Source organism: Megascapheus bottae, chromosome 7 (genome assembly GCF_031878675.1).
Source record: "Megascapheus bottae isolate mThoBot1 chromosome 7, mThoBot2.hap1, whole genome shotgun sequence".
Classification (NCBI taxonomy): domain Eukaryota; kingdom Metazoa; phylum Chordata; class Mammalia; order Rodentia; family Geomyidae; genus Megascapheus; species Megascapheus bottae.
The window spans coordinates 71,480,698-71,486,664 of NC_143515.1; the positions used below are offsets into that span (position 1 = coordinate 71,480,698).

At 51.9% G+C, this 5,967-nt stretch overlaps 1 long non-coding RNA gene across 1 annotated transcript; it reads right to left on the minus strand.

Moving 5' to 3' along the window:
* Positions 1 to 2,152: 2,152 nt before the first annotated feature.
* On the minus strand, positions 2,153 to 5,752 carry LOC150061050 (uncharacterized). Its single transcript, XR_016536186.1, has 3 exons — positions 5,643 to 5,752; positions 5,318 to 5,425; positions 2,153 to 2,476 (listed from the first exon to the last, which is right to left on the minus strand). It is a non-coding gene; the product is annotated as an uncharacterized LOC150061050 (long non-coding RNA).
* Between the last annotated feature and the right edge of the window lie 215 nt (positions 5,753 to 5,967).

Sequence of the window (5,967 nt, forward strand, 5' to 3'; positions counted from 1 at the left end):
ATCCCAGCTGTGCTTCCTCACTGTCAGACCTCCATGCCTCACTCAGGGTCTAGCATGTTGTGAATCTTCAGGTACTAACAGTGTGTGTGTGTGTGTGTGTGTGTGTGTGTGTGTGTGTGTGTGTGTGCGCGCGCGCGCGCGCGCGCGCGCGCGCGCGTGTGCGCGCGTGTGCCAGTCCTGGGACTTGAACTCAGGACTTGGGTGCTGACCCTGAGATTTTGTGCTCAAGGCTAGCATTCTACCACTTGAACTATAGCTCTGCTTTCAGCTTTTTTGATAGTTAATTGGAGGTAAGAGTCTCATAGACTTATGCCTGGGCTGGCTTCAAACCATGATCCTCAGATCTTAGCCTCCTGAGTAGCTAGGATTGCAGGCTCACATATTAATTTTTTGAATCAAAGAAACAAGTTTGGGTTATCCAGTTCAAACAGCAAAATTTCCAGGATGATTTAATCTCAGCCCTTTCCTCACCCCTCAAGTCTCCAAAGCCAGGGTCTCAGAATCCTTGTCAAAGAGTTAAGAAAACACTGATGAGTCCCCTGCTCCAACTGCAGCCAGCCTAGGCCTCAGGCATGCATCCTCTCAGAGTGTGCAACCCCACCTCCCACCCCCCAATCCTCGAGATACCACAGGCAGCTGTTCATTTCTCAGACACTTGAATCAGAGGAAGGACAATGGAGAGAATAGCAAAGCATTCGTTTCACTTTATTTTCTTTCGTCTTAGCTACTATCCAACAAGGGTGGCAAGCTGCACAGACAACTCTGTTAGGTGTCTCTTTCTTAGCAACTCTGCCAGATCCCCACTCGCTCTGTCCAAGGAGCCAGGGAAGCAGCTGACCCTCAGCTAGCAGTCGGGATGTCTTCCTGCAGCGTCTGCCCCTGGAAATTAGCTATTCAATAATGCATGTAGCTATTAGCACCAGGCAAAGGATGGCTTGCTCTCTCTCCTAGTGATCAAAGCAGCCACCCCCAGGAGCTGAGTTGGTGATCAGATTTCATGGGCTCCTTAGAAAGGCTGCCCCTCAGTATGAGATTAGAATAGGCTGTTTTATGTCCAAGGATGAAAGCAGCCAGGATTTGGGAGTAAATCCGGCTTCCCAGAGAAATCAAAACGGTTCTATTTCATGACAAATGGATGCATGACGCAGCTAATCGGTCCTGGGAGAGGAAACGCAGCAGGACCAGCTGTCTACATTGACGGCTCCTCTCCATGCTGTGTGAATCATGGAGGACACAGGAGCAGGGAGCACACGATTGATTTCCTTATGTCCAGGGCATCTCCTGGACCATAAAGGCCTGTCATCAATCCTGGGAGATTCACCACTACCGGGCAGCATTAGCAAAGCTGGGTGTGATCCCCTCAGAGCTGAAGGGGTGATTGAGGCTGGGATCGCTGAGGGGGAGGCTCAGATCCTCCATCGTATAGCATGCCTGGTCAGCTGTCCAACACTGCACATAGTCCTGCTAATCCTTGTAGCAACTGACAATGTATTATTAGATTGTGCTATGATGGGGGAGGGGAGGTGCATGCCTGTTATCTGAGAAGTCAGGAGGTAGAGGCAGGAAGACTAAGAGTTTGTGGAGGAGGAGGAGAGGGGAAAGAAAGAGAGGGGGAGGGGAAAGGTAGAAGGAGAAGGAGGAGGGAGAGGAGAGAGCAGATGAGAGATGAGACAGAAAAGACAGATGAGAGAGAAGGGTGATGAAGAGGACAGGAGGAAGGGGAGGGGGAGGAGGAAGAAAAAGAGGAGGAAGAGAGGGGAAGAGAGGAGGACAGATGAAAGTGAAAGAAAGGGGTGATGAAGAGGAAGAGGAGGAGGAGGAAGAAGAAGAGGTGATAGTGGAAGAAGAGGTGGAGGAGGAGAAGGAAAAGGCAAAGAAACCAAGCTACCCAGTTACGGCATGTGAGCACGCAGAGCAAAAACCCAGAGCTGGGGCCGGGAGTTTGGCCTAGTGGTTAAAGTGCTTGCCTAGCATGCATGAAGACCCGGGTTCGATTCCTCGGTACCACATACATAGAAAAAAGCCAGAAGTGGTGCTGAGGCTCAAGTGGTAGAGTTCTAGCCTTGAGAAAGTCCAAGGACAGTGCTCAGGCCCTGAGCTCAAGCCTAGGACTGGCAAAAAAACAAAACAAAAAAAAACAAAAAAAAAACCCCAGAGCTGTTTTCTGAGCTGTGTTCAAGGATCCGCTGGTTCCTTAAGTTCCTCTGCAGCCCACAGCCCAAGTGAGAGTCCCTGGAGAAACTGGCCTTTTCCACCACTTGAAAAATGCAGGGAGTTTGGCCAACACCCCAGCATGCGGACGGCCTTGTCCACATCCGGGGAGGCTCACATCAGCCTCAGCCTTCCTCCCAGCTGTCTTCTTCTCTAGGGACCTTCTCTGGCCCAAGAACAGTCCAGACAGAACCACTGACATCTTCCGGCTGCTGGCTCAGGACCCCTGCTCGGTCATTGTCCAATCTGGCCTTGCTTCTATTACCTGCAAACCAGAGGTAAATAGACAGCTCAGAGCCCAGCTGATGGGGATAAATCAGACTCTGCCTGGCTTGCAGACAGGCAAGTGTCCCCTGCAGCCCACACACGAAGCCCTTCCTTCCTTTGCAGTCATCACCCTCTGTTCATCCTGGGTCCCTCAAAAGCTAGCCTGGCTCTGAATGGTACCTGTGCCCAGGACCTGCAGTGACTGCACAGGTAAAGAGTGTGAGACACGCAGGGGACTAATGAGGACCGTGACTGAGGTCTGGCAGCATGTCAAGAAACCAGGAGATTGGCAATGCTGCCTTAGGTAGAAGGGTGAGTGGCCATTGGGCTGTGTCTAGGTCACTTGTAAACATACGTTGGCAAATAGCAGAACTGTCCTACTGCACAGAGCTTCCCTCCTCCATACCCCTGGCACTCTCAGCCCTTCCTCCTGTAGTGCTCAAGGTAAAAACATCAACCCCTGGTATGGCAGTCTTATCTGTCCTTTCTATGCCAAATGCCCTCTCTTCCAGGAAGTCCACCAAATCTCTTTTCCCGCGATGCAGCCCTTGTTTGGCACTCCAGTGGGACCCTGCCACACATGCCTGTAGCAATTATGCCCCTGACTTTGTATTTTGAGCTCCCTAGGGGTAGGAGCACTACCAGTCTTTCAGACCCCGGGGACCTCTCCCCTGAACACTGGCAGAATGAACAGCTGACCGTGGTGATGCTCTGACCTGCTCTGTGTGCCTTCCTCCAGGCCGAAGACCTGGAATTATAAGGGCTTAGAGATACAGAGGAACCCAGCGGGGAGAACTCAGGGTGAAATGACAAGAGGAGGTGGGGGAAGGGCTATGACAAACGGGTGCTTACGAAGCAGGGGCTTTGGAATACAAAAAAGGGAACTGTGTGGCAGAAAGACCAGGGGTGGTGCTCCGTACTCACCATAGACCCTGTGAGATACCCTTGACCGTGAAGACCCAGCCTCCTTCTTCCTCAGGCTGCCCACATCCTGCCCTCGGCTCAACATCCCCCGGGACTGCTTCTGTGATGGACCTGTGGCCTGCCAGAGCATCTTGTTTACACAGGGGCAGCTGGACCCCCCCACTCTGGGATTTCTTTTTCTTTTTTTGGTAGGTCATGGGACTTGAACTCTAGGCCTAGGCGCTGTCCCTGAGCTCTTCAACTCAAGGCTTCCTACCCTACCCCTTGAGCCTCAATGACATTTCTGGTTTTCTAGTCATTAATTGGAGATAAGAGTCTCACAGGCTTTGTAGTGCCCGGGCTGGCTTTGAACCTTGATCCTCAGATCTCAGCCTCCTAAGTAGCTAGGATTATAAGTGTGAGCCACTGTGCCCGGCTCCCTCTGGGATTTCTGAGGTCCATGAAATGACTAGACTTTCCAGGTGTGTCTATTACTGAAACACACTCGGTTCTTTCAGCCACATCCCCCGCCCCTCAACCTGCAATCACAATATGTTCTGGGCTCCCTCTCTTATCTGGCCTGGGAAAGTGGGGCTCAAAGAAGACACTGTACCCAGGAGAGCACAGTGGGGGTGGAGCTGGGCCGTGTGTGATACTTGGCTTTCATAGACCCAACTCAGGGACCTGCAGGGGCAGCAGTGTCCTCAGCTGCCTGGACTCCAACCGGGAGCTGCCCACGTGAGGCTTCTTGATCTATGGCCAGGATTCCCAAAGACACATGCTCCAGCACTGCTCCCCAAGGACTGCCTGAAAGTATGGAAGGCCCTCAGGAGGGAGCAATGTGGGGCAGAGGCTGCTTAGCTCTGTGAGGTCAGTAAACTATGTTGCATCATAGTACCTGCCCATTTGCTTACTCATGACACTTAGGAAACTGAGATCTGAGAATCACAGTTTGAATCCAGCCTGGGCATCCATGAGAGTCTTAGATCCAATTAAAAGCTGGAAGCAGAGCTGTGGCTCAAGTAGTAGAATGCTAGCCTTGAGCACAAAATCTCAGGGTCAGCACCCAAGTCCTGAGTTCAAGTCCCAGGACTGGCACACGCACACACACACACACACACACACACACACACACACACACACACACACACACTGTTAGTGCTCCATGAAAGATGGAACTTAATGGGGCCGGGAGTTTGGCCTAGTGGTAGAGTGCTTGCCTAGCATGCACGAAGACCCGGGTTCAATTCCCAGTTCCATATATATATATTTTTTTTTAAAAAGCTGGAGGGGCCGGGAGTTTGGCCTAGTGGTAGAGTGCTTGCCTAGCTTGCGCGAAGACCTGAATTCGATTCCTCGGTACCACGTACATAGAGAAAAGCTGGGAGTGGTTCTGTGGCTCTGGAAGTGGTAGAGTACTAGCCTTGAGAAAGCCCAAGGACAGTGCTCAGGCCCTGAGTTCAAGCCCCAGGACTGCCAAAAAGAAAAAAGGGGCGGACGGGGGGGAGTTCTGCCTACTGGTAGAGTGCTTGCCTAACATGCACGAAGACCCAGGTTCAACTCCTCGGTACCACATACATAGAAAAAAGCTGGAAGTGGTGCTTAGGCTCAAGTGGTAGAGCTCTAGCCTTGAGAAAGCCCAAGGACAGTGCTCAGGCCCTGAGCTCAAGCCCCGGACTGGCAAAAAAATAAATAAAAAGATGGAACTTAATCTGGGACCTAAAGAAACTGGATGTGAATAGAACAGAAACAAACAAAAATCAACTTCAACCAACAAAAAGGAACAAGCTGTTCATAAGCGCAAGCTGCTTGAGAGAGGCAGACACATCGGGGCTGGCGTCCCTGGGCCGAGGGTGGGTGTGCAGGGCCTACACTGAAAGAAGCTGGGCAGTGGGCTTCCAGAAAGGGTAGAGGCAGCTAACAAAGATACAGTCACCTGGTAAACAGACTCTCTGACATTCCAAGGTCATCCCGGGTGAATGGTTTGAGCACAGCTGTCTCTGGGCAGAGCCCACCGCAGGGCTGTCAGTCACCTGTCTTTAGCCTGTGGCCAGACAAGAGGCTCATCAGATTTCTGACCCTGGCCTCTCAAGGCCCCAAGGGCAACTCGAAAAGGACACAACTGTGGACATCAGAGACCATAGTAGGTCATCAGAAACCAACCAGCAGCTCTCAGGACGCTGCTATTAGTGCTGGATGCCCGCCTTCACCCTGCCCCACCCACACTGGGAGCCCTCACCCCTCGCACGCCTTTGTCTTACCAGCACAGGCCAGTCTCCATAGCGCTGGGGCCACATCTCTCCAGCCAGCTGAGGGCCAGGCCACCCACACTTTCCTGGGCATAGCCGCAGGCCCAGGTGCCAAGGCCGGCCTCATCTCTTCTTGGCAGACCAGCTGCCTCTTTGTCTTATATTTATACAGAAGTTGCAAAGAACACAGAGTTCTTCGCTATCCTTCACCCCCCTCCTGCTAATGCGAACATCTTACATAACCACGGCACATTTGTCAAAGCGAACAAATTAACATTGGAACAGAACTATTCATTCAGCTCCACACTTTTATGTCAGCAGCTTTCCGCAGTGGACA